Genomic DNA, 21,254 nt, shown 5'->3' with positions numbered 1-21,254 from the left:
AAAAGGTAAGTAATTTCTTTAGTCTCTAAATGATTATAATATTATTAAATGTGTTTTGTCTTGCAGGTAATTGAAAATTGCCAGGAAGCAGGTCTTAATATTGTTGCTACAGTCTGTGATCAGGGGAGTGGCAATCAGGCTGCTATAAAAAGCCTTATTAATGAGAGCAAGGCAGACTTTTTGATGAGAAATGAAGATTATAAGCATTTTGGATTTTTTGTGCATGGACTGGAAATAGTTCCACTTTTTGATGGACCACATCTGATGAAGGGAATTAGAAATACTTTATTGACTAAAGAACTTCACTTTACAAAGGATAACGTTCAAAGAATTGCCAAGTGGGAGCATTTAGAGCAATTTTATATGTTGGACGTTGAGGACGAAGATCAAATTTGCAGTAACTTGACTGACAGTCACATTATTAGGTAGTTATTATGATTTTTTTAATATTAAAATTAACGAGCCTTAACCTTAACTTTTCTACCTTCTCTTTACCCTTTGTATTTACATGTATAGTTTATCCGAAGTCACTTGGCAGGTATCTGCTTTGGCATCAATAATTGCAACATGTTAATAGATGGTGGTTTTACAAAGTAGACACCTGCTAAGCAAATTCCTGGTATTCCAAGTGACTTCAGATAAACTATACCATCGCCACCAGAAAAAAAGCTAGTGCAAGGTCTAAAATTTCCTGGTCTATTTTTTAATTTTTTCTGTCACATATTTGCCCAAATTTGGCTTATTGGTTAAGACAATAAAAAGTCACACCGAGATTTTAAAAAATTACTTAACCCTTATGTGACTGGGAAAAAAAACACCTTCTAAGGACGGCGTGGGTACCCGGGTACCTACTATGTATTTTATATAGAGCCGTGGCTTTTTCTGTGAATTTCTACCCTTAACTATAAACATGCACATCTGTGTGGGTTTTTCCCTATCTCTGGCGCCTCGGACTGTTTATGTTTTTGCACAAGATCAGTTCATATTCGTCAGTAATGCGTTGTACCTACTTGAGTAGAGTTTGAATTACGTTAAATCTAAAGTATTTTTTATACGTTAAAATGTCGGATAGTGAGGCCGGTCCTAGTCGAAGCGATAGTGCAAGAGGAAGATGGCGGAAGACAAGGTAAAACAAATATATTTATTATTTTTACATAATAGGTAAAATGTCAAAGTTAATGAGTACAAAAGGCGGTAAATTAAATAATAATAGGAATATTATAATAGGTTGACCTATTCGGAAATTGAAGAAGCCTTAGAACACCTAAGTGATGAAGAAGAAGAGCTATTTATTGCTTCTGATGAAGAGGAGTATATTCCACAACTGTCAGATGGAGAGGGCGAGGATTCTGATGTTGAAAACGATCCTGTTGTAGAGCTAGAAGATTCGGAGTCTGATGATGATGATGATGACGTTCATCCAGATTTAGCTTCACAATTCCATTGGACTAGTAAAGATGGCACTCAGTGGAATGACTCACCTACACCACAACGACAAACGGTAGGTCGAAATATTTTGCGTGAAAAAAGTGGTGCACCAGCCATGCATAAGTCGTTTATATACGCCCAAAGACATTTTCAAAACTATTATATCCCCAGAAATGTGTACTCTGATTCTAAAATATAGCAATAAAAAAGGGAATAGAGTTACGGAGGAATATAACCAAAGGTTATTGGCAATAACTAAGCCGCCGAAAACATTTTCTCCAAAAGTGTTTATTCCATTTACTGATGTAGAACTAGATGCATTTTTCGGAATTCTAATTACTGCTGGTTTACATAGGTTCTATAAAGAACATATTTCTGAAATGTGGAAGATGGATTCGCTCCCTATGTTTCGCGCAGCTATGCCTCGTGATCGCTTCAAAATGTTTCTAAGATTTATTCGGTTCGATGACCAGAATACGCGTATAGAACGTGCAGAGACAGATAAAGCAGCTCCAATTCGAGATATCTGGATTATGCTGAATTCAAATTTGGCAAAAAATTATCTGCCAACAGAGTGTATTACAGTAGATGAACAATTATTTCCATATAGAGGACACACTAAACACTGGTATTCATAGTCCGTCTCCAGCTGCTCGCCAGAAGAAATTTTGGGAAATTTTGTCAAATTCGTTTCATAGTCGATCGCTCGCCGAATGTCGCATGCGTAATGTCAACTTAGAACAAGGTGATCTCTCGCCGGCGGGCGATTTGATAAAACTCGTGAGTAGTGTTTCACAGACAATCTCCCGCCGGGTTAACACTTTCGGAATTTGAATATTCCTCCAGATTTCAGCGTGGCGATCGGATTTTGTAGATAGGTACTTCCGCGACGCGCCAAAAAGTAAACACGTTGGTAAACGATAGTAATAGAAGACGCCTACGATATTGTGAGATTAAACGCAGAAGAAGATGAAATCAATGACATAAATAATATATTACATGGGCCTGTACTTCGTCGAAGATATATAAGGGACCTTGACAATCCACTTGATTTTTATAAAGATGTGCAGTTTAGGAGGCGATATAGATTTAGTAAAAATGTAGTTCTTCATCATTTGACAGCGTTAATACAACCGCATTTGCAGAAAGTGAATATGCGTGGTTTACCGGTGCCTCCTCTAATTGCTTTATTATGTGCTTTAAGATTCTACGCAACAGGAAGTTTCCAGGTATGTAATTCTACATTTTAAAATATCTCGTTATTCACTATTATTAACCTATACAATCTTCAAAAATTAACTGAAATCAATTTTACTTTTTAATTAACTTGTGGTGATTTAAGAGGTTTGTCGCAGCCAACAGTGTCCAGAATAATAAAAAAAGTTTCCGTAGTTATAGCTTACCAAGCTCGAAATCAAATTAATATGCCTATCACACCTGCAGAGGAACAGCGTATGAGGCATTTTACCGAATCTCTCGCTTTCCTGAAGTTATTGGATGCATTGATTGCACGCATATTCCCATAAAAAATCCCGGAGGACCATTTCGTGAATTATATCGGAACAGAAAACGTACATTCAGCATAAATGTGCAAGCGGTTGCAGGCCCAAATTTGAAAATTATGGACCTTGTGGCTAGATGGCCAGGTCGAGAACACGATAGTATGATTTTTAATAATAGTGTTTTAAAAGCCAGATTTGAAGCTGGCCACTTACATGGATATCTATTGGGTGGTAGTGGATATCCCTGTTTACCTTATCTTATGACTCCATTATTACATCCACAAAATGATGCTGAAAACCGATATAACACCAGCCAAATAAGAACTAGGAATGTAGTGGAACGACTATTTGGACTCTGGAAAAGACGATTTCCTTGTTTGGCGAAAGGTCTAGGTAATAAATTGGAAACGGTTTCCACAATAATTGTAGCTTGTGCGGTGTTACATAATAAAGCCATTGACGTATACGATAATCTCGACGACATATTCATTCAGGACAATGAGAATTACAAGAGGATATACCTGATGTGCGAGGACAAGTAAGAGGGAATGCCCAGGGTCATGGTGTTCGTCGTGCGCTAATAGCACGACAATTTATGGGGCACAATTTTTAAGGAATATACGTATATGCAGGATTCCCAATTTGTATTGAATAATGTGTCTAATTTTTAAAAAATACCCTGTTTAAAATTTTTAAAACAAATTGTTTTCGCATATTTTGGTGACTTTTTTTTATCCTGTCACTTCGTTGGTATAACAACCAAGTTTTTTTTAATGCCGACATACTTTTTTAAATTCGTATTTCGAATATACTCTTTTTCAGTCATAAAATCTGATGTGATTATTATGAGGTTGCATAAGATAAAAGATGGTATAACATATTTTTTATTTTAGTTTAATTTGTTAGTTGACATTTTTATAAAATTTACCCATTTTGTGAAGTATTATGTAATTTATAATCATTTAATATTTAATAAATTAATGTTAAATCAAACCTAGCTTTTTTCTGATGTAGACTTTTTTATTAAAAATTAAAAGAAGTCAAGTACATAATGATATATTAATTTTATTATCAGATTAGTATTATTAAAATATGTTTGTAGAAAATCATACAACAAATAGCACAAGTGTAAAAAATAGCACTACTGAAGGCAATAGCTATTCTGACAAGGTCTTTGTCTTCATTTTTGCTTGTTTTTAGTTCCTCCTCCTTAATTAAAAGCTCTATTTGAGCTATCTGTCTTTTTATAGAAGCTTCTTCCCTTCTTTCTTTTGCTTCCTTTTTTCGAATTTCATGGATTTCCATTAATTGCTGTCTCTCCAGCTTTGCATTTTCTATCCTCTCCTTTAGTAGGCTGTTTACATCCCTATCAGATGTCGCTTTCGGGATCGAAATACGTTTTTTCCTATGTAATGGACTATGGCTGTGATGCTCTTCTTTCGGCATCTCATGTGAGACTGTTGCCTCTGGTGTTGGACTTTCAACGATCAAAGAAATGGATGAACCCGGTATATCTTCAGATGTAATCGTATGAGGATATTTTAATATATCTAAAATGAGAAATATTTTATACTAATTTACACTAAACATAGATTCAAATATTAAAGGTTTGTTAATAAAATAATTAAATTCAGAAAAAGTTAATCTTGAAGACATTTGAATAATTTAATAATATAGGTAATCTAATATATAATTTAATCTTGAGAAATAAAAAAAGGTAAAATTGCAATATGATTAAATGGGAATTTCATTTAAATGTTATTACTTCTTGATGTGTTACTTTTAATTCTGTAAACCTCCAAATAAAATATATTACCTTAAAAGCAATATATCTACAGTTAATAGATAATACTTATGATTATTCTTTTAACACAGTGGTGCTTATTATAGCCATGTAATGTTAGGTATAACACACTATTATACTCACCCAAATAATTTTTGCTTCTCCTTTTTCAAATATGCCATCACTGTCAAATGGATTCAGCACACACTCTGTTAAATGAGGGACAACTTCATCTACCCCCGGAATTAACTCCTTGTCAGGTATAGATTCTCCACCCCCTGTAACCATCCTGGAACGTCTCTCTTCAGCTATATCCTCTTTTCTTTTTATTTTATCCCAACAGCGTCTGAGTTGTACTAAAGTGCGCTAAAATAAAACATTACATAAGGAATAAATAAAATCTATACAATAAACATTTTTTTACATTTTCTGCAGTGCGATTTGAATTGTACTCGTTCATAACATTGATCCAAGCCAGATTCTTTTTTTTTAATTGTTGACGCATCCGTTCTTTTATCCTCTATTATAGAGTAATTTTTTATAATTTGTACCAACACTTCCTTATCTTCTCTTGTATACAGTACTGCCATTTTCGCTCGTTTATACAACTCAAAAATATGTTTAGAACTATTATAGATACAAAAGAGGTGGACTTCTGAATAAGTACTGAATATAAAAAACACAAATCTTTAAACAGGTCTCAGCGCATCGCCGCCGCCGGTCCGTTCGCCAGCCGGCGGTTCTTCAAGCGCTCGATTATGAAATACACATTTCGGCGATTCGCCACCTATTCGCCCGCCGAAATATTTGCCGGCGAGAGATATCTCAGCGACTCTGTCGGAGATGGACTATGAATACCAGTGTTAGTTTACCCAGTACATTCCCTCGAAACCAGCGAAATATGGAATAAAGGTTTTTTGGGCTTGTGATGCGATAAATTCCTATCCTCTAAAGGGTCAGCTATATACCGGAAAAACCACCAGGTGGTGAACGTCAGGCAAATATTGGTGAGAGAACAGTATTAGACTTAGTTGCACATTAGAAGGGATCAGGAAGAAATATCACAACAGACAATTTTTTTACAAGTTTGCAACTTGCTCGTACTTTAAATTCATGGAATATGACTTTAGTAGGAACAGTTAGAAAAAATAAAACGTTTTTACCTTCCAATATGCAAGCACAAAAAGATAGAGCCATAAATTCAACCATTTTTGCATTCAACAAAGATGCTACATTGTGCTCTTATGTTCCAAAAAAAAACAAGGCAGTGATTTTTTTATCAACTATGCACACAACACAGGCGAAGTAGATAATACTTCTGTTGCAAAGCCTGAAATTAACAGTTATTATAACAAAACTAAAGGCGGTGTTGACACTATGGACCAAATGCTATGTGAATATACTGTTAAACGTAGAAAAAATCGCTGGCCATTATCATTTTTTTTCAACATAATTGACGTTGCTAGCTTAGCTTCTTATTGTATATACAAAGAACCTAATCCTTCTTTCAAAGCTACCGATCAACGTCGGCGATTTTTAAAAGATCTTGGTAATGAGCTGTGTTTGTCAAGTATCCAAATAAGATCCCAAATTCCAAAAGTTGTTGGTAATGATTTTACTCGTCAGGCTATAGAAATGGTACTTCACCGACGAATGCCTGTTCCTTTAGATAATCCAGTTAGAGAACAAGCAGTTTGTGAACGAGATGCATCTGGACGTGTAAAGGTGGTTGGTAGTTGCCAAATATGCCGAGAGCGAACCCATAAACAGAGAAAAACTCGTAAAGCCTGTAAATCGTGCTCCAAACCAGTTTGTAATGAGCATTCAGTGGCTCAAACTATTTGTCAAAACTGTAATTCATAAGTAATGTTTTTTAGTGTTTGTTTGGTATGTTGCGTTAATTTGTACCTCATTGTAATTTTCTATGACTTCTTATTACTGTATATATAATAAAACATATGAATTTAACTTTTAAAAATTTTATTAGTATTATAAACATAGTATAGGAACCCGGGTAACCATGCAGTCAACTATGGGTGAAAATTTTTTAAAATCTTATTTACTTTGAAAATAAAAAAAAATTATTTCAAATTTTAACAATAACTTAAAAAAACCAAATTAAGAAATGTCACAAAAGTACAAGCTTCATCGAAGGTGAGTTAAAAAGATATTCATATCTGAAAACTGAAAAGGTACCCGGGTACCTTTCCAGTCACATAAGGATTAAAAAATAATCTAGGAGATAAAAGTTAATAATTATTTTTGTAATAGCTTTTTTCCGATTTGTTGTTTTAGAAGTGTCATTCGGATTTTGACCAATCATTCACGTGATATCAAAATGTGTACAGAAATTATGTTAAAAATGTGATCATGTCATACGGCCTTAAGTATAGGGGCCACATTTACTTTAAAAAAATCTATAAATAGTTTGTTATTTTTATGTAAATTAAGAATAAAGTTGAAACCAGACATTCTGAATAGTTTCTGTTCCCTTTTTATTTTTTGAAATTTTTGTCAATATTTTCATTTTGGAGCGTATAAGGACTTTATTCTAATATTTATAACGTTTTACTTGAATTGATCGACATTTATTTTTTCTTATTTTTAGGAACAAAATAAATAAAATGAAAGTGAAGTACTGCACGCAAGTTTTTAGTCAACGCGTTGGAAGTCTCATGAAACGAATTTTAAAGTGGAGTAAGTGTCTATAATAATTTGATAAATTTATTTACGAGCCAAACTAAAAAAAAATCAAATATATCAAATTTGCAAAAATTGTAAAATATGTAAATGCATTTGGATTTTATTTTAATTTTTTTTTCTGGAAAGACTGTACACAAAATAACATTCTATTTTATTTTGTTTCAGAAAGACCGGAAATTAAACTGGATGAAAAAGCTATCGACACGGCTGAGGCTCTTTTATTTTTTCATAAATTATTTGATAGTATGAATGCCTCCCAAAGAATTTCGCCACCCGGAAAACCATTGAAAGGTGCCGTTAAAGTTGCTTCAACACATTTTGATTTTTGGAGAAGCAGTTTAAAAGTTTTACAAAGCATGAGATATTTTTGCCCTCCAAAAAAATCTTTTGTTTCCGTTCCTACCATCAAAAATTTTATTTTTACTGTAAAAGGACTTATTTACCTATGCCCTTTGTTATTGGAAGGCAAAAAAAAACAGATTCATAATGACAAGGCCTTTCCAGCAAGATGCTTTGGAAATTTTTTTTGGCTGCATTCGTAGCCACGGAGTAACAGAAATTTCACCTACTACTTCGCATTTTTGTTTATCTTTTAAGGCGCTCTTAATAAACAATTTTTTGTCAAGGCATTCTCCAGGAGCAAACTGCCAGGAAGATTTTAGTGAAGGTGCTTTAGAAAACTTAAAAGATTTTTTAACTGGCGATATAAGTTCTGACGATATAAGCAGTGTAAGTGTACCACATTGGCAAGATATACCTTGGCATAAAAGAACACGAATTTCAAAAAATGTTAGAACTTATATTGTTGGTTTTATTGCAAAAAAAATGTTGAAAATAAATAAATGCGAAGTATGTAGACAAAAACTTCAATTCAGAGAGCATAATGCGGATGTGGAATTTATAGAAGAAAGATAATACAAAAATTGTAAATTGACGGTTTCAGGAACATTTTTAAATTTTGTTGCAAGTGAAGCGCTTTCAAGAATTTTTTTCTTGATAAAGAATAAAAATAATAATATATAAAAATATTAGATGATATTTTGGAAAAAAATATGAAGTCATTCCGTTTATTAAACTGTAAAGATCATCCTAATTTACCTAAAATTTTAAGAAAAATAATTATCAGGTGTGCTATATTTTGGTGGTGCAGAAAAATTAATAAAATCATTAAAGGCAAAGGTGATAAATTTACCTATTTAATAAAAACAAAGTCCTCTGCCAATCAGCTAAACCATCATCTGACCCTATTAAAATTCATGCTTATAAAATGCATGAGCAGTTAAAAAAAAAGAAAAAAACGAAAAATTAGAACAAATTAATAGGTGTCTTCAATTTTACTTTTTATGTAGATGTGTTTGTACCGGGTTGTCTTTTATATTTAGACAAAGCCTAGCTCGGTTATTATACGAGGTGGAAAAAAAGTTTTATATAAAAGTTGTAGGGTTTACCTTAAATCGCCAGGAAATGTTATAAAATATAATACAGGGGTATCGCAAAGTTAATAAAAAATACACAGTTCATTTTTTTTGAATGGAACCCCTTGTATATTTTTACTAAAAGAAACTACTACTACTTGAAACACTAATTACATAAAAGACATTTTTTTTCTGATTTCAAAAATATATAATATGTTAATATTTCGTTTAGCCGTTTTCCCAATATTTATCTTTAAAAAATTAAAAAATAAAACAACTGTTTACCCGAATCCCCGTTGCTATGGTGTTTATCGGTAACAATAAAATAAATAATGTTATTTGTTGGGCTGTCACTGTCAATGTTTCTGCTATTTCTTTTGAATATGGGTTATACCGAAGAAGAAAAGTTTGAAATTATGAGGTTGTTTTACAAAAACAACAATAATGTTGCTCGAGCGCAAGCTGAATATCACCGTATTCATCCCGAAATGAGGGTTCCTGCTAGGTCCACTTTTTATTACACTGAAAGGAGTATGAGAAACCACAAAAATCTACAAAGAAAAAAACGAACAGTTTTAGCTAACGCGGATGAAGAACTACAAATTTTATTATATTTTCAAGGTAAAAAGTTATTATTTAAGAGCCTTATAAGAATTATAATTTATGCTTTGATTTTTGTAGAAAAACCATATTTATCAACCGTAGATGCTAGTAGACACTTTCAATGCTCTAGATCTAAGATTCAAAGAGTTCTTCAGAAATATGGATATCATCCTTACAAATTGATGCCAGTAGAAAAATTAACAAATAATCATGAAATAAGAAGGCTAACATACTGTAATCAGATGTTAGATATAAAAAACGTAGATAACGATATCTTTAATAAAATCTTGTGGACGGATGAAGCTGTATTTACAACAGCAGGGATGTATAATAGAAAAAATACTCACATGTGGGCACCAGCAAATCCTCACGCATACGTCGAAATAAAAAAACAGGGCAGAATGTCATTAAATGTGTGGTGTGGGATCCTTAGAAACCAAATAATTGGACCCATTATATTTCAAGGATCTTTGACTGGAAATAGGTATTTGCGGTTTCTAGAAAATGAGATTGAAGCTTTATTAGAAGAAATACCTTTAAGAGAATATACCAATATTATATGGCATCAAGATGGCGCCCCGCCTCATAACTTTAGGCCAGTAAGGATTTTTTTAAATAATCGTTTTATTCAGTGGATTGGAACCCATGGTACCATTAACTGGCCACCAAACAGCCCTGATTTGACTCCTCTAGATAGTTTTTTATGGGGGTATCTTAAAAATGAAGTTTATAAGGAAAGAAGTGAAAATTTGGAGGAATTAAGGGAAAAAATTCAAAGAAGTATAAACTCCTTAAATGAAGAACACCCTGAATATATTTCAAATGCTCTGTTAAAACTGGACAAAGATTATAGAAACTGCGTTGAAAATAATGGCGGCCATATACAACATTTGTAAATATTTAAAGAAACAAGGCTCAAAGGTTTTTTTTTCTCAAAAAACCAAATTTTTTTAAAAATGATGAATTAAATATTAACATTTTATATATTTTTGAAATTGGAAAAAAAAGGTCTTTCATTTAAAGTAAAAATATACAAATGGTTCCATTTAAAAAAAAATTTATTTTATAACATTTCCTGGCGATTTAAGGTAAACCCTATAACTTTTATATCAAACTTTTTTTTTCCACCTCGTATAGTAACCGAGCCAGGCTCTGTCTAAATATAACAGACAACCCTGTACATTTTATGTTTTATACTTTTTTACATTTTAATTACTAAAATTTCAACAAATATAAAATATTTTTATTTTATTTAATCCCACAACCTTCGCCATTTATGGCCAATTGCACCGTAGACATAACGGTTGTTTAAATCTTAAATAATGTTTATTTTGACACATTTGAATGCAAATATGTCAAAATAAACGTTGTTTAACACATTGAGCTCCGCGTGCCCACCGGTGGGCACATCGCATCGCTTATTCAGGGACCGCGTGCTCACCCGTGAGCATGGATTACATTGATTCTGCCTATACTACAATGACGTTCTGGTCCCAGGATGAGCCAAAAAGTATATTGGGTTGGGCAGTTCGGATAGTTTAGGTATTTAGTTTATAAGAGTAGAAAAAAACAACATTTGAGTTAATATACCATGTTATATTAAACCTTAAAACAGGAAAAATACCTTAAAACTTAAAAATAAATTGTCATAAAAAAACAGTCGTTTTCTTATGTAACCAAAACTTAAAATACCATAAAAATGACTAACCTAAATATAATAAAACTTACTAAAACGACCTAACGTTTGACGAAATACACACTGCCACAAAGAAACTGCTGACACTAAAGTTTTAAGCCAAATGTTTTTGAAAGCAAGTAATACAAAGGGGAATATTACACGGTACACAAATTGTATTGACTTTTTTCGGGCATACGCAGCATTGTGAGCCATTGACATGGTGCTGTAGCATTTAGTGCATCTCTTTCGAGTAACTCGTTTTTGGCCCTCCACTTCCTTCAACGTGCAGCCTTGCGTTCTTGACGTGGAAGTACGAGAAACAGTATTAAGTTTTTCGTCGTTTTCAGTGAGATCTGAAACTACCTCTTCTTTGAAAGTGGTGATGCTGATTTTTTTCTTGTTTATTTTATTGTATTGTAACGCGTTTACTATTGTTGTAGCAGTAATGAGATGAAACACTAGGCGTTTGTACCATTTTGAAGTTCGCCTTAGAAAAGGTGCGTATGCTAACATTTGATCCGACAAGTCGATAAAGGCCTTGTCCTGATTATAGTCAACAATTACTTTCCTTTCTTTTGCTAAAGTAACGGTAGAATCATCGTGTTTGGTGCTTAGCATGATGACGTCTCTCTTATCCTTCCAATTCAGGACTACAGTTTTGTCATTATCTTGCCGAGCTACAATTCCACCTCGATTCAACTTTTCCTTTATAACTTCCTGAGGATTACCTTTGCGGTTTGCTCTAATTGTACCAACTAAATGCGTTTTTCGGTCGATCAGTCTTTTGGCTAATGATACGCTCGTGTACCAGTTGTCAGTGTAAAGTGTGCGGCCACTGTCCAAAAGACCTTCCATTAATTCCATGACTACCTTTTCAGAAACTGCAAATTCACTTGATTTTTCTCTGCCGGTATATACTTTGAAATCCCAGGTGTATCCTCAAGATACACACAAGTTGAAAAGCTTTATACCGTAGCTGTGTCGCTTATTGGGTATATATTGTCTGAAATAAATGCGTCCTCGAAACGGGACGTTACTTTCGTCGATACAAATGTCTTTTTCGGGCATGTAGGAGGACTTAAATCTCTTTTGGAGCAGGTCAAGAAATTCGAATATTTTGTAAAGTCGGTCATCAGAGGGTCTGTCCTTCTCATTATCACTTACATGGAACATGCCCAAAATACCTAAATCTGTTTCTACTGATAATTGTGGGTATGCGATTTTGGTACAACGATTTGGTTGACCAATAATCCCGTAACTGAGGCATTGGAAGAAGGCCCATCCATAATATAATGCCAAAAAATTTTCGCATTTCCACGCGATTGGTATCTACCCATTTCGGCACCTTGGCCTTCCGGTTTGGATCTGCTATTGCCGCAGCAATTCGCTGTGAAGCAAACCTATTGGTTTCAGTCACAAATAGATTAATCATCTCATCGTCGATAAAATAGTTAAAGAATTGAGTTGGTTCTTTCCCTGCAAAGTCTGCACTAACAGCTGGAACAACACCAACATTCTGAGGGCTTTCACTGAAAGACAGTCTGTCTCCTTGAACGTGATCCCATTTTTGCTTAGTAGTTAAAGTCGCTAGAGGTACGTTATCGTCTAGATCTTCGTCTTCGGATAATAATATGGCAGAATTATCTGAATTATTACCGGATGAATCGTTATCGGATGATAGATCACTTTCAACAGGAATAAAATCTTTATCTACGAGCGAATCATCTGAAAATCCGGTAATTTCGTCTTCCATTATATCTCTTGACTCGTCGTCGGACAGATTCTCCAGCTCCTTTGCCAACTCCTGATCCGATAGATATTTCTTTAGCTCTGAAACAAAAAAACACATTAAAGCTAGTGTCCACGGGTGGGCATTCGGTCCCAAAATGTAAAATAGCATTCTGGGACCACGTGCCTACCCGTGAGTCACCGCAAAAAAATTTCAAAAACAGCCAAAAGTCGACAGAGTATTTATCCACAAACAACATAAACTGCAAAAAAATAACTATTAACAATAGTGATGTAAAAAGCAAGATTTCTTGTCTTGCTCGGCAACTTCTTGTCTTGTCCTGCTAAACAAAACAAGAAGTAAAACTACTACTTGCACATTAATTTCTTGTCTTGCTGGCAAGACTTCTTGTTCTTGCTTTTTTCGGGGAATCACTCACTAACTTATTTTATTCGGTGATTTCCCCGTCTCATAACTAAAAACACGATCGCTAGTTATGTGCATGAACCGATTCCAATAAGTGTACATATAAGCATTTATTCGTAGAATAAGCAGAATAGGCATTTATTATTTTACATCGTTTCTAGGTGGTTTTTAGATTTTATAAGATTAGTCCTAGCATAGAATTTGTACGATAATGTTATAATTATTAAGTTTAGTTAAATAAAACTTTTTTTAAAAAGCATACTGCTGGTTTGAGTTTATAATTGGCGCTGCGAACAGGATTGTGCTACAAGTCTCTCTATCGTGTAACGTTGAGATTTGGTGTATTTTAATACCTTAAGCACAATTGAAGTTTTTGTAAACTTCAAGAACTCAAACTCAAGCTCCCTGCCGTTTGGTCTCTCTATTGTTCAGCATTGAGATCAACTGAGTAAGAAGCACAGGAAAAAGAAAGAAACTCCCTGGGGTGAAACTCTGGCCGTCATTCAATCTAAGAAGTAGGTCGTTGAACCCTAAGATTTCAAGTAATTTTCCTGCAACCAGTAGGCTGACTTGGTAGAAGAAAAGTTGTGAAAGTAGTGCAAGTTTTGTGAAGGTGATTTGTGAGAAAATTTGAAATGATGCTAGAATGGTTTGTCATATCCCTCATGTAAGTAATCACTAAAATTGCCATTAATTTTATTTTATTTATGTCTGTTAATCCTGAAAATTTATTTAAAAGTGTTTTATTATCGAATAGGAGAAGACTAGGCTTAAAAGCTAAGAAAAATAAAAATACTTCCCTTGCACAAAAGCTAGAATCATATAAAGACAGATCTGATTTAAATTTAACCGAATTATTTGCAGATTTTAATCTTGACTCTTCTAACTCTAGTGAGACTAGAGAAAATAATCTTGTTTTAAGTAGTCTATCTTCTATTGAAGAAGAGGAATCTGTAGAACATTTTTCTTTAATACAAAGTTATAAAACGACAAGCGAAATGGACGTTCTGCGATCCTTTGCTAACATTTTACCAACTTTCTCTGGAAATCCAGAACATTTAGAATCTTTTATTTTTTCAATTAACGAATTTCATGAACTTTACTACAATGGAGAAGAAATTCAGAAAAAATTCGTGTTGAATGTTATACGCTCTAAGTTAATTGATAATTCTAGAGATTTTTTGATGAGTAGGCCAGATCTCAAGACATGGGAAGACATTAAGGTAGCTCTAAGAGAAAAATATGGTGATCCAATAGGTTATCAAACTTTGCTTCAACAACTTAATTATATTAATAAAGATAGAAACGAACATTTACTAGATTTTGTACAAAGACTTAAACTGTTTGTGCAAAGAATTAACTGTAAGATTCAAAGTCAAAATATTGACAATAATTCTAAGTTAATCCTCTCCACACAAGCCGAAAAAACTGCTGTAATAGTTTTAATGTCCAATGTCCCCGAGTCGTTAAAAACGATGTTACTCATTCAAAACCCCGATAATTTAGATGCCGCACTTGTACATGTTACAAACTATAATTTAATCGAATCACAGATTAATTTAAAAAACCAAACTACACATAGACACCAAAACCCACAGCAAAACACGAACTCTCACCACAACCCACATTTTAACCAAAAATACCATAACCATAAGAATCAGCAACATCCACAACAAACTAATTTTAAAAATCAACCCTTTCCGTCTCAACCCGTTAATGTACAGCCTAGACCCGTAAAACAGCATTTTCCGACAAACGCCGAAGTTTTTGGTCAACAAAAAAATGTTTTTGCCCCTCAAAGAGACTTTAATCCAAGGCACTTGCCGAAACCAACCCCAATGTCGATACAATCTGCAGGACCCTCTCGAATGTATCAACAAGCGCAACAAAGGCCCTATAGAAGTCATTTTCAACCCGCCGGTGCTAGAAACTTTGCTTCCCAAGAATTAAGTAATTTAGAATGTAATTATGATCCATCAGCAGGTCAATATTTTGATGAATATTATGATGAATCCTTATCGTATGATTGTGAGCAACAGAAAACGCCTGTCATGCAAGAAGCAAACCTTATGCCCCCTAATTGTCCGGGTGGGTCAAATCTTGAAAATTTTCAAGAAATAGCCTCTATAGACCCATTAACTTAAATAATATTGCCCAGAAAGTCGAATTGCCGTATTTCTTTTTGCCAAAAATGCAAATTACTGTTCTGATTGACTCAGGAGCGTCTGAATCAATAATGAACCCCAATGTTGCAAATTTGTACCCTGATTTATTATTTCATGAACCCTTCGAAGTAACCGCGTGCAAAAAGACTTACCGTGAAAATTGCAATATTAATATTCCCCTTTTAAAAGAAATTGGAATTAGTACACCCCTAAAAATGCGTGTTCTTAATTGGCACAAAGATTTTGACGCACTAATAGGCACTAAAGATTTAAAAAATTTAAATGCCATTTTAGATTATCAAAATAAACGTCTTACGCTTCAAAACAACAAGAAAATTCAATTTTCACTTGCGTATAATAAGCCTCTCAGTCAACCAATTGAAAATATTAGTAGCAATGCCCTTAACATCCCTGTAAATCTTGAAAATGGAGATGCTATTCTGCCCTCTTTTCAGATTAATAATCAAGTTGTAATCCCAGATAGTTTAATAACGGTTAAAGATGGATTTTGTAAAATCCCAAATCCACTCCCCAACCATAATATTAAATTTGAACAACGAATGAGAGTTATTCCTAAAGAACATTTTGAGATAACTGATCCCCCCGCGAAAAATAAGTCTATTAATATTTCTAGCCAATTGCGTTTAAACCATCTTAATGATTTAGAAAAAAGCAAAATTGTCCCCTTGTGTCAAGAATTTAAAGATGTCATGTACTCAGAAGACTGCGACTTGACTTTTACTAGCCAAACTAAACATCATATTCGTACCACGAATGATCGCCCTATATATGCTAAATCTTTTCGTCACCCTCCAGCCATGTTGCCTGAAATTCAAAAACAGATTCAAAAGCTTTTAGACAACAAAATCATTAGGCCATCGATTTCCCCTTACTCCGCCCCTGTCTGGATTGTTCCAAAAAAGGCTGATGCTTCTGGTAAGAAACAATTCCGCATGGTAATCGATTATCGCAAGTTAAACGATGCTACCATTGAAAATAAATATCCCTTGCCTGTCATAACCGAAATCTTGGATAATCTTGGAAAATGTAGTTATTTTACTACTCTTGACCTAGCTCAAGGTTTTCACCAAATCGAAATGAGCCCTGATTCCATCGAAAAGACCGCATTTACTGTCAATAATGGACATTTTGAGTATTTAAGGATGCCCTTTGGCCTGAAAAACGCTCCCGCCACATTCCAAAGAATGATGGACGAAGTCTTGCGTGATTTCCTTTACAAATTTTGTTTTGTATATATCGATGACGTAGTAATTTTTTCGAAATCTCTTGCTGAGCACATCGATCACATCAGAAAAATCCTCAAAAGGCTCCGAGAAGTGAATCTTAAAGTACAATTAGAAAAATCCGAATTTTTGTCCAAAGAAGTTGCCTTTTTAGGTCATATTATAACTCCTGAAGGCATAAAACCAAATCCTTCAAAAATTCATGCCATCGAAAGATATCCTATGCCTAAAACCCCTAAGGAGATAAAATCATTTTTGGGACTTATTGGTTATTATCGTAGGTTTATTAAAAATTTCTCGAAAATAACCTTCCCAATAACAAAATGTCTAAGGAAAGGTCATGAAAAATTTATTGGTAATCAAGAGTATCAGGAAGCTTTCATCAAATGCAAAGAGTTAATTACTAACTCTCCTGTACTCGCATACCCCGACTTTACGAAAACGTTTCATCTTACTACTGACGCCTCTAATATAGCCCTTGGTAGCGTACTTTCCCAGAATGATCATCCCATTGCATATTACTCCAGAACCTTAAATTCTGCTGAGCGAAATTATTCTACCATCGAGAAAGAGCTCCTAGCTATTATTGAGTCCACCAAACATTTTCGCCCTTATTTATATGGCCAAAAGTTTATCATAGAAACGGATCACAACCCTCTTGTGTGGTTGTCAAAGATTAAAGAGCCGAATTCTCGCCTAATCCGATGGAAATTAAAATTAGGTGAATTTGATTTCGAAATCAAATATAAAAAAGGTAAAGAAAACTTCGTCGCCGATGCTCTATCACGGGTCGACATAAATGTCCTCGAGAAAAACGAGTCAATAGCCCCTATAACCGACGAAACAGTAGCAAATCTCGCCGATTTTGATCTCGCTGACTTTGCACTCAACGAACGTTATAACGAGCTTATCTCCGAAACTCTTGACCAACCTCAACAAAATGTCGATAACCTTAGAGAAAATGACCTCGACTCTAATGCCACAGTACACTCTAATAATGACACAGAAGGTAAATATTTACCCATTTCTGAACTCCCTGTAAATTATTCCTCCTCACGTCTAATTATAGAATCGGGAAATAATTTTGTACATAAATATACTAAACCTTTTAAAAAGAATCATCATTTTGTCAAAGTAGACAAAAATAATCTTGCGGATAATTTTAGTAAGATTTTAAAGGAAATAATTAGACCAGATATAAATTTTGTTATTTTTATCCCAAACTCCGATTTAAAACTAGAATTTCAGAAATATGTTGCCGCCAACCTAAACGGTTCCGCAAAGCTTTATATTTCAAGCAGTTATTTAATTGATATAGAAAACCAAGATCAGCAAAAGGATATAATTTCTGAATATCACCAAAAAAATCATAATGGCATAACAGAAACCTATAATCAATTAAAACTTAAGTATTATTGGCCTCAAATGCGAGAAACGATTACTACCCTAATTAATACCTGTGAAATTTGTTTACAGAATAAATATGAAAGACATCCATATAAAATCAATTATGAAGGCCCTTTACTCGCAGAAAAACCATTTAAGACCCTACATATGGATTTATTTCAATTTTCTAATTGTTATTTCTTAACAATTATTGATTCCTTTTCTAAATATGCCCAAGCATATTATATCTCTGATAAAAATGCTACGACCGTTGTAAATAAATTACGCCACTACTTTTCTCATCATAATGTACCGAAGAAAATAGTAGTCGATAGAGGTTCAGAATTTAAAAATCGTTTATTTCAAGAATTTTGTGAACTTTTTTATATTGAAGTACACTACACTACACCTGGCAACTCCACATCTAACAGCCCCATTGAAAGACTACATTCTACCCTTCTCGAAAAACTCAAAACTCAAAAAATGAAAAACCCTGAGGAAACCCCGCAAAATCTGATGATTTCAGCAGTTTTAGTATACAATCAGAGTATTCATTCTACTACAGGTTTTTCACCTTTTTCGCTACTCTATGGCCCGTACTTTAACGAACCTAACATAAACAATGACCTGACAATTTACGAACAATATAATGAAAAACGAAAAAGCGAATTAATCCCCTTTCACCAAAAAGTTTATGAGCAAACTCACAAAACACAATACAAAAATACTCAAAAACATAATAGAAACTCCAGCCCCATACCTGAACTTTCAGAAGGCCAAATTGTGTACAGAAAAAATCCCTATAGGAATAAGATGAACCCCTCATTTATCCCTACGAAAATTAAGACTATTAAGAAAAACGCTTTTACTGGACTATCAAAAAAGAAAACCGTAGTTGGTCATATTAGGAAACTTAAGAGATTAAGGAAAAATCCATCATCTTTACAGCGTAACCCGACTTCCAAGGATCAACCTTCTACAAGTCGACCCCCTGATGCCGAATAATGGATTCTTTATAGAAAAAATCGCCCCTACTATGACGTTAAATCATTATCATAGTACTTATGTATATTTTAATCTCACTAGTATTAAGTTTACTTTAGCGGGATTAACTTCTAATTTGTTTATATTTAATCATTTTACCGATAAGTATAATAATACCTTAAATTCGCTATTTTTGCAAGCCAATAAAGAATTAAATAACACATACGATTCTTATGAAAAATTAAGGTCGTTTAAGTCTTTAGTTCGCAAAAAACGCGGATTGGTAAACCTTCTTGGAAGCTACATTAAATTCATTACTGGCAATTTAGATAATGATGACTTAGAGACTATAAACCAACACATGCAAATCTTGAAAAGTAATCAGATTAATTACATGCATAAGATTAACGAACTAAGTTCATTCGCCGGTCATATAACTGCTAGATTCCAGGAAAATGTAAATATAGTAAATAAAAATTCAGAGAAACTTAAAGCTAATATAGATGTTTTAAACGACACCATTAGACTTTTAGTTGAAATGCAAAATCAAATTCTGCAAATTAAAAATGTACACTCTTATTTAGAAAAATTATTACGCACGTTAACTTTTGCCCATTTAGAAAGCCTAGATCTTGAAATTTTAAATACTAAAGAAATACATGAAATTTGGAAGTATTTAGAAGTTCAATATCCTAAAAATTTATTATGGCCGATAAGACATATTACAGAACTGACATTAATTTGTAAAACTGGATTAATTTTATCCGATGACATGGCAATTCTAGTGATTAAGATCCCCATTTTTGGAACAAAAACATGTAACCTACAAATTGTATACCCCATTCCTTCATCAAATGACACTATTTTAGTGAGCCCTAGTAAGTTCTATTGTAACAATTTATGGTATAAAAAGTGTTTAGAGATTAATACGAATTGGATATGTATGGATCCAATTATTAATGGTTGTAATTTGTTAACAGACTGTACATTTGCAAAGATAAACAACAACTATCAAGTTCACACGTTAACCTATAATAAAGCTCTATTATTTTGTACAAAATCCCCTGAAACTATTTTTGAAAATTGTTTTCAGTTTGTTAAATATAATTTAACGGGATGTTCACATATTCAAAGCCAATGTAATGTAATAATAGGTCAGCATAAGTATTCACTACAATCGAATAATTTGAGCATTAAAAATGTTGAAATTGAAAATTCTGTTTTAGATTCAAATGTTCATTTAAATTTACAACTTAAGCATTTAATGTATCCTGAAAAAATCCAGGAAGATCTTAGGGAACCAATTGTATTTAAAGACTCTGTTCCAGAAAAAAGCCATGTAATTAGCACTTCTGTTTTATTCCTAATTCTTGTAATAGTTATTATAGTTATAACTTATTTGTGGCAAAGAAAACATAAGGCGATTCCTCTGAAGACCCTCCAGGACATTATCAACGAGGACGTTGAAGAATCTTAAGGGAGGAGGAGTTATGTGCATGAACCGATTCCAATAAGTGTACATATAAGCATTTATTCGTAGAATAAGCAGAATAGGCATTTATTATTTTACATCGTTTCTAGGTGGTTTTTAGATTTTATAAGATTAGTCCTAGCATAGAATTTGTACGATAATGTTATAATTATTAAGTTTAGTTAAATAAAACTTTTTTTAAAAAGCATACTGCTGGTTTGAGTTTATAATTCGCTCTTAATAAGTGGTACTGAGGGTCTAGAGCAACAAAATATACACTTTATCTGTTTTGCTCATGTTTTAAATTTAGCTGTTCAAGACTTAATAAAAGTTATAAATAATGGCAATAATTGCTTAGACAATGAGTCCAATAGTGAGGACGAATTTAGCACAGATGAAGAATCAGATTTATTAAAAAGCGATAATATAAACATAAATTGCAACATTACAAATAACCTTAGAATTATGCTAAAAAAAAATTAAAAAATCTGAACAACAACAAAACAAATTTAAGTTATGTTGTAGCACAGTAAATTTAAAAAACTCATCACCAATAATTGATGTGAAAACGAGATTGGGCTTTAAAATATAAGGTTCCTTTAACTATTATGAGTGATACAAATAAAGATTTTGCTCAATATAAAATTGACGAACAAACATGGCTTTTGATAGAAAATCTTGTAAAATACTTAAAACCTTTTAAAAGTTTGTCTGATAAACTTGGGGGATACCAATAT

The sequence above is a fragment of the Anthonomus grandis genome, chromosome 6 (assembly GCF_022605725.1).
Source record: "Anthonomus grandis grandis chromosome 6, icAntGran1.3, whole genome shotgun sequence".
NCBI lineage: Eukaryota > Metazoa > Arthropoda > Insecta > Coleoptera > Curculionidae > Anthonomus > Anthonomus grandis.
Note: the sequence above shows the minus strand (reverse complement) of the source record.